Below are 9298 nucleotides of genomic sequence, written 5' to 3' on the forward strand. Positions count from 1 at the left end.
TGGTTTAATGGATTTACCCTACTCCTCCTCCTCCTCCTCCTCCTCCTCCTCCTCCTCCACGTTGAGATGTAGAATTGGAATGGCAGCTAATACCTAAAGCGTAGCTTTTTTATGTACCGATTTCTAGATTTATTTTTTTATTAGCTGATTTTTCATTGTACTCTAATAATTTCAGTTTTTGTAATTAGAAATCCTACGGTTATAATTTTGGTTCTTAAGGAGAGAGAGAGAGAAAAAATTGACACTGTGGTCTCATGCAAGGCGTAATGTGGCGTCTTTTTTTCCTGCTACACGTTACAGCTTCATGCGTCCTTACGCGGGTAACTATTTTTTATTGCTTGTGTGCCTTCTGAATATTCGCCGTAAACATATATCTTCAAAATTTCGTCAAAACCTCCGTGCACAAAATGTACCGACAGTCCTCGAGTGTTTCAAACCGGCACGATTCGTGAGCAGCTTATGATAGTACTTGGTTCCACGAACCAGCCATCCACCCGCCCTTTCTCTTCCATTATAGTGAGATTACCCAAGCGACCACTCATCTCTCGAGATGGGGGTAATAAACGGTGTTTTTCAATGGTCATACTCGTAACCGATTACCTGTTTCTCTGTTGTAAGTAATGGATTGGAGAGAGAGAGGAGAGAGAGAGAGAGAGAGAGAGAGATAAGAGAGAGAGAGGGGGGGGGGGGGGTGGCACCGTGTTAATGACAACCATTATATATATTTTGCAAGGACATTGGAATTTCAGCTCCCGTGTACTTTCTGCATAATTTGGTCATGGCAGCAAATTATGCCGTGCTGCTAATACTTCTCCGCATTTAAAAAGCCATTGTGTAATAGAGGATGTTATCGATTTACTTTGTGTATAATTTTATGCTTGGCATCATTATAAGCATGACAATTATTATTTTGGCTTCCTTCACAAAGCAGAACTAGTACTTCCTTCGACGTGGAGATTCAAAGAAACATTTAATTGCGTTTATTTGATTACTTGGAGGAGATGTCAGTAATTTATGGATGGTATGCATAAGAATTTCTATCATTTGTGTTAAAAACAATGCCACTTTATTCCGATTGGGATACTCTTTCGAGGCCTTTGAAACATATTCAGATTTGTGACTTACGTAGTCATAGCTTCGAGGTATAGGTTAACGGGAGGTGTATGGTAGCGCTAATGTGCAGTCGAAGGCCGTAATGGGGCTTTCGAAAGTTCACGTAGGCTACACGGCGTCTCAGACGTACGCTATTGGTCAGGCGTATTGAAATTAATTGCAAAATGCTTGGTTTGCAAGGTTTTGTTCCCGTGCTGGTGCATCTGCTGAACGCATAAGAATGTACTTTTGCTACAAAAATCCACAATTATATATGAGAATATATTTCTATGTAAAAATATAACCAAGACTTTCGAACACCTGAACGGTGTTCCTCACTGTTCAGGTGTTCGAAAGTCTTTGTTTTATTTTTACATAGAAATGTATTTTGATATGTAATTGTGGATTTTTTTTTAACAATTTGTTTTCACGAGACTGTGATTTCTTAACAATGTGCTTTGGCTCTGACAGCATGATTCCACAAATGTGAGATTATGAGTTATTCTACCCAAATTGTTTTATAATGCATATCATTTAGAAGATTGGTTTTGTAACACATTCACACTACAGCGACAATGATCGAAGAATTCGAAACCTAATTGGTGGAGTATTGGAAAAAAAACAACGACCAAAGATTTGCAATTGACACTTTTTTTAAAGGCTGTCGAAAGATGCCGACCTGCAAAGTTGATTGAATTTGACCTTTCACCCCTTTGCCCAATGGTTTGTAGATACCTTATATCAACCCTCGAGACTATCATCGTCTGGGGTTACCTTCAAAGGTGTTCAGTATATGTTACGTTTAGAATACATTGGGACATGCCGTAGCTTATCATGAATATATTTTGGTGGAGAATTCAAAATATGATTATTTTCACCGTTGAAATAATTTTTTTCTTGGAGGAGAATTCAACACATAATTATTTTCACCGTTTAAATATTTTATTGGCGACTAAATTCGTCGTTGTTCAAACTGAGCAGTTTTTTTTTTTTTTTTTTCCTGAACAGAAGTTGTACAAGATATATTTTTTGAGATGCAGGAAAATTATTTTGGAAGTAGTCGATGTTTTTGTGCCGACTTGTGAGAATATTCATAATTCATATCTATGTATATATAAATACATATATTATGTAAATATATATATTTGTTTAGTATATATATAATATATGTGTGTGTGTGTGATTTTTATGCATAGTCAGTATAGCGGTGTATTCTCTGGTTTATTTATTAATTATATTAGGAGAGAGAGAGAGAGAGAGAGAGAGAGAGAGAGAGAGAGAGAGAGAGAGAGAAGTGAAAATAAAAATTCTTTATTCTCCGTTATTTTCGTTGGGAATGCACCAAGTGATGTATGAAAATAGATTGAATTTATTTTTGTACACAATCGTTGAAGAATCAAATATGTATCGGTGGAAATATTCAGTAACTTGAAAAGTACCTAAACGAGAACGTTTATTGTTTAGCGTAATTTTTAGCGAATGGTGTTCAAAAGTTCTCATTTTTAGTCTACTATTTTCTTTCCCAACGATGTCAGCGATTTTTTTTTTCGAAGGATGAGAGGAATCAGACATGGTATGATAATAATAATAATAATAATAATAATAATAATAATAGAATAATAATAATAAGAATATAAATAATAATAATATCCTTTATTTCAGCTCAGGGCCGTATACATGGAATATACAAAGTGCAGACAGTAACATACACAATCTAGAGACATGAGACAACATGATAAAAAAATGAATAAATGCCACTTATCCACAAAATAGCTGAGGTAGCATAAAAGATAGTAATCATAATACTGTTAATAACAGTAATGATATTGGTGAGAAAAAAGAATGCATTGAGATTTATAACAGTTAGTGCACAGATTATATAACTTAAATTTCAATTAGAGACCCTTAGGTGGTTACAGCAGCCAGGTCCAGAGGCTAAATACGAAAATTGAATGTAAAAAAACTTAGCTTGATAGTATTCACAGGAATAATGAAAACGTAAAATAACAGCAATAAATATAATAATAATGACAAAATCCGCAGATGACATCTTGCCAATAAAGAGATTAAGTCTCTGGATACATTTCCACTTATTGGCAGCAGGTTATGTGGTGACCCTGATCATTATAGGGGTATTGTTCTTGCGTCAGGTAGGTGTGCTTCCACCCATTGTTTTTGAAGTTGTATGAAAACGTACTCGCATCCAACCAGTTACTATATATATAGTGGTCTGTGCATCATCTTGATTTTGTCATACTCCACCTCGAGGGTCTTTCCTATTTTCAGCGAAACTTAATTGTTCAGTGTTCTGTGAAAGAAAACGGTGGCTATTTGTCTGTCCGTCCGCACTTTTTCTGTCCACCATCTGATCTTAAAAATTACTGAGGCTAGAGGGATGCGAACTAGTATATTGATCATCCACCCTTCGATCATCAAACATACCAGATTGCAGTCCTCTGGCTTCATTAGTCCTTATTTTATTCAGGGTTAAAGTTAGCCATAATCGTGCGTCTGGCAACCGGGCCGTGGCTGAAAGCTTCATGGGCCGGGGCCCACATAGGAAACTTGTTTGCCTCGAAGAAACTTGGGCACATTTTTTACTTGTTTTTACATGATTTCCAAGATGGCGGCCTCCTGTATCGTCTCTGGTGCGGACGAATAGGCCTAAAAAGTTATTTGGAAATTGTGAATTCAATTTGTGTCGTTTTATCGTTTCGATTTAGTACTGTATACTCATGAATTCATTAACCTTTATACTGCATTGGCAGTGGGTCATGGTCTCACACTGTTTAAAGGTCATTCGCTGCCAGAGAGGGCTAGTGCATTCAGTTTATTCGGAGGCTGTCTCGGTCACGTTGGAATAACAATAACTTGAATGCACTTTGAATAGTATTTCCTTTTACGTTCGTAAAGAGGGAGGAACTAGATAATAAGTTTACGCATGCACGCTTTGGAATGTCGAAGATGTTTTGTCACTTCTTTCAAATGTTTATATGAAGAAGTAGCGAGGCAACATTTCAGGTATTCTAATCAATTCCTCTTGAGGTATATTTAGTCCCAATGGAGCCTTTTCCACTCTACCTCCCAGTTTAGAGAACGTCATGAATGTCATCAGTCAGTTTTTAATGGGAACTCTGTTTTGGTGAATTTCTAATTTGTGGTTCAGTAGAAAAACGATTTGTCTACTGCCATTGACAACGCAGCGCTGGATTATCTGTCTCGTATTAAAAATATGTTCTAATCATATAAATCTAGTTTTCGAGCACGCTCTCGTTTACTCTGACTCAGAGCCGTATATAGACGCTCAGCTCTGACTCAACTCAGCCCTCTTAGGAGAGATGGGTTTGTGGTTCCTTTGAAGATCTCTTTTTTTTCTCTCTTTCTCTGGCTAATCTCGTTTTCCTCAAGGTTGAGTCTGGATAAGAGGATGACGCTGCCTAATCTCGTCGACCTTTGCGTACAGGAGATAATCCTTTAATCGACTGATTTGTTTTCTAGTCTCAGTATGGTCACCGATTGAACTCCCAGTAGTACCATTGATTGCAGATAGGCTATTAGACCTTTAAAAAAAAATGATGTTGTCGCAAGGCTTAGTTTTTTTTGTTTCCGCTGCAGGGAAAGACCTGTAATGGAAGGTTGTCAGAGTGGTTTCGTGAAGGCTGAAGTGGTTCCCCAAGGTAAGCAGCATACAAGTTGACGCTACTCGTCCGGGATGTTCATCCACATGTCAGAGAGACAGTCATTCCAAGGAGAACCTGGTCCACGGTTGGGTAATGCAGGCGAAGATGCTCAACCCGAGGACTCCTATACGTATATGACCTGTCCAGGGACCGTGCAAAAGTTTCGGTTGCAGTTGCCCCCCCCCCCCCCCTCCTCTGCTGTGTCCAGTTTGAAAAACAGGTTCTATCGGGTGCGGGAAAGTGGGACATGAAGGGGTGCCGGACTCGGCCACCTCCGTCTTCTCCCAGTGTATTTTTTCTCGATTTCAACGGTACACGTACAGCAGAGGAAGTACGTATATGTTAATTCGTCTCCAAAAGCAAATCTTAGGTACAGTGTCTCTCTCCATCTGTGTGTATATATATATATATATATATATATATATATATATATATATATATGAATAACTTGATCACGAAGTATATAAAACGTGATATATATATATCATATATATATATATATATATATATATATATATATATATATATAATCATTTTTATTTTCAGCTCAAGGCCATGTACGTGGAATATACAAAGAATAGACAATAACATACAGTCTAGATACATAAAATAACATGATAAAAAAAAACAAAGATTAATCGGCATTATCCATACTTGCTGAGGTAGTATAAAAGGATGGTAGCCAAAATAATGGTCATTACCGTACTAAGATTGAGAATAGTTAAAAAATTGAATGTAAAAACTATATTGATTTTTATAATCACAGTAATAATGAAAAAAGGAAAATACCAGTAATGACAGTAATCATAGCAATACAATAATAATGACAGATTCTGCAGATGACATTTTGCAAAAATCAGAGATTAAGTCATTTAGGGAACAAACGCCTCAGATTCCCATCTTCCCCACAATTTTGATCTTCTTCTTGCCTCACTACTTAGGATGCTTTGTATGAGCGAATTGCTGCTGTTTTTTCACTCGGGTGATCAGACTGGACATTGTTCGCCTTACAATGAGTTTCAAATTGTCCAAGTGATTTTTTGTGAACATCTGCGTGGCGGAAGTGGTAGCGAGAAGTGTTTGTGAGGCGTCTCAAAATATCATTATGAACAACAGTGATACATCTCATGGTTTCCCTGGTGTAGTTCGTCCACAGGAAGCACCCATAGATGCTGTAGCAATAACAGCGGAAGAGCAGCAGTTTCAAGTCTCGGTGACAGAAGGCAAACCTCCTTGCAATCATGTTGTCAGTTGCACATACAGCCTCTGTTATATGTCTGCCGTATCTTTTAGGTCGTCCGTGATAATGTGCCCCAAATACGGAAATTCGTGCACGAATTCCGGCTGATGATTCCGAGGAAAATTTGTGGTTCCGCAATTTCCTTTAAGCGATGTCGGGAGCAGCGACATGCGCTGGGTCTTAGTGTCGTTGTACAGGATATCAAATTCCTCTGCATATTGGCGGCAAGTGTCGATGAGTCGTTGGAGACCTTGCACTGATGGGAAAATCAGAACCATATCGTCGGCTTAACAGAGGTTGCTTATAGTTGTTTCACTGTCAGTGCATCCGATTGGGAGTGAGTTCAGTTTGACATTCAAGGCATCTGCGTACCTATTAAACAGGTATGGAGAGAGAATGCCCCCTTGCCGAAGCCCGTTTAAGGAGCCGAAGGTGTGCGACAATACGTTACCCCATTTGACACACAATTACTGTTTGGAGAACCAGCAATATAAAATGCCAGTTAAATATAGGGATGAGCCTCTTTTATGCAGCTTCAGGAAGAGCTTCAGGTAGTTTATTCTATCAAATGTTTTTCTCACGTGAGTCACGTCCACAAAACAGGGAAACAAGGGAGGCTGGTGATAGCTAATAGCTGCTAATTAGTTCAGCAATTCTTTCAGTATGTAGATGCAGGTGTCGGTTGAGTGGTTTGCTTTAAACCCGAACTGGTTTTCAGTGGTGTGTAGAAAATGGGAGAAGTCTCACTAGAAGAACCTACTCAAGTATCTTCGACGCGATCGTTGTGATTGCAATCGGCCGGTAGTTGCCAGGGTCAGCTGCATTCTTTAGCTTGTTTTTTGATTAGTGGTAACAGGTGAACTAAGAGTAGGGAGTCTGGAGGAAACTGGTGAATTATGCACGCATTGAATAGGGCAGCTAGCAAAATGTAGATTATGGGATGGCAGAATTTGAAAGCTTCCGAGAGAAGACCATCGCAGCGGGGCTATTCATTATTAGGTAGGTTTTTTTTTTTTTTTTTTGTTTTTTTTTTTTTTTTTTTTTAATGGCATCGCTGACGTTACCTGGCGTAATACGATAAGCAAAATGAAATTGAATGTTATCAGTAAGGAGGTTATCTACATCCCTTCGTGAGTCTTGATCGTTTATGCAATTCGGGATATTGCTGAAGTGATCGTCCCACATAGTACTTGCGATAGCCTCGTCACCGACTGCTTCCCCTACATCTATATATGTGTGTGTGTGTTTGTGTGTCTATGTTTGTGTGTAATTCGAACTTACGCTTTTGCCTGAAGATGCAGCCGCAAATTGATGAATTTAATCCAGGCCGAGGGGCACTTGGTGCTGTCACGTTTTTCCAGTAAAGTTTATCTGGCAAGGAAATGAATTTGGGTCACAGAATGTTGCGTTGTAGTCAGGTTTATTATTAGTATTATTATATTATTTTTTTTTTCTTTTGCTCTATCACAGTCCTCCAATTCGACTGGGTGGTATTTATAGGGTGGGGTTCCGGGTTGCATCCTGCTTCCTTAGGAGTCCATCACTTTTCTTACTATGTGCGCCGTTTCTAGGATCACACTCTTCTGCATGAGTCCTGGAGCTACTTCAGCCTCTGGTTTTTCTAGATTCCTTTTATTATTATTATTATTATTATTATTATTATTATTATTATTATTACTATTAATATTATTATTTAAGTGCAATTTAAATTGCTTTGCAATTACTGTTATCCTTGATCGTGGCGGATATAGCAGCTTTATGAAAAGTTTTTTTCCCAAAATATTGTAATGTAATGATCGCATAATATGTGAACCGTTTAGATTAGAATAAACAAGCTAAAATAGAACATCATGTTAGAGCTGAGGACTGCTCTTGCATATAAGTATATAGTAATGCGTTGTGTGAACATTTATAGAACCCTATTTTTTTTCATTGATGTTTTATCTATGATGCTCCGAGTCGTGTCGACCGTAATGCGCTTTTATACAAAACTATTTTATTGCTATTGTATCTAGTACACGTCCTATGCTATGCATCATGTCATGTCCAGGCAGATTTGCTTTTAGGCAGAATTAAAATGCAGCTAGAAGCACCAGTTGAGAAGGCTGTTTGGGAGACCCAATTTAACGCTTAATGTGTATATACGTGTTTTTGGAAGTGCATGTGAAAAATGAGAGAGAGAGAGAGAGAGAGAGAGAGAGAGAGGATGTTTAGTTATAAAATAGCTCCCGACAGTCTCTGAACGACTCTTTTAAGAAAGCGTGACTGACAATACTTTCGGTGTTTTCTTTCTCGCTGTGCAAATCAATCCGCCTTCCTGGGGCACTTGCGTTTCTGCTCTTTTTTTTTCTCGTTTTTTCTCTTTTTTTTTCTCTTTTGCTCATTCATTCCTAAAGGTATTTCCCCATTCTGGTAGGTCATGGCTTGTGTATTTCGAACGGGTTCATGTTGCCGACGGCTGTGATTGGGGAAAGAACTGCGTTTTTTTTTTTTTATCAAAATATGTTATACATATGATGAATTTATAAATTGTTGCCTGAAATGATTCCTCCAAAATTTATATATATAAATATATATCTATATATATATATATATATATATATATATATATATATATATATATATGGGTAAACATGGCGGCGTCGGTATCTGATTAAAATTTCGCCTTCCTTAATAGCAAGCAATACTAAGTCTCTGTGTGTGACTCTGCTCGTCGTCTTGAGAAACAGTAAAGCCAAATGACACCCAAACAGTAGTCGCTATTATGCGTCCACATGTAATTTGCACTCTCCGCATATGTCCTCCGAAATGAGAGTGCAGAAATGAAAGGAAATTATGGCATATACACCGAGTATATATAATTTCGTTACGGTCGAATCGTGCCGTGTGAGACCAAGCCCTTGAATTTGGCAATGGGAGTGTTATGCATTGACATACACTCACTCTCTTTGCTTATCGTCATTCGGTGGGGCCTGCCTGTATATGTTTATTAATCTACTTATTTTGCTCGCTGTATCTTGTATAATTAGTGTCTGGAAGACGCGGATGAGCTAAGTTACTTTACGATTGCTCAGTTTGATGTCAAGCTCATTTTGCGTGCACAGGAACAATTCACTTATGTGAGTCTTTTTTTTTCCTGGTATCCTTTTTAAGTTGTATCATTATGAACGGGGTTTATTGTGTTACTCTGCGCTGTCTTCTCTATTGCTTTTATTTGTGATGGTACCTTTTAAATACGTCCTTATAGTTTTGATTTTAATTTTTCTGTCTTCCCCAACCTCAAACT

Source organism: Macrobrachium nipponense, chromosome 2, assembly GCF_015104395.2.
Source record: "Macrobrachium nipponense isolate FS-2020 chromosome 2, ASM1510439v2, whole genome shotgun sequence".
NCBI classification, from domain to species: domain Eukaryota; kingdom Metazoa; phylum Arthropoda; class Malacostraca; order Decapoda; family Palaemonidae; genus Macrobrachium; species Macrobrachium nipponense.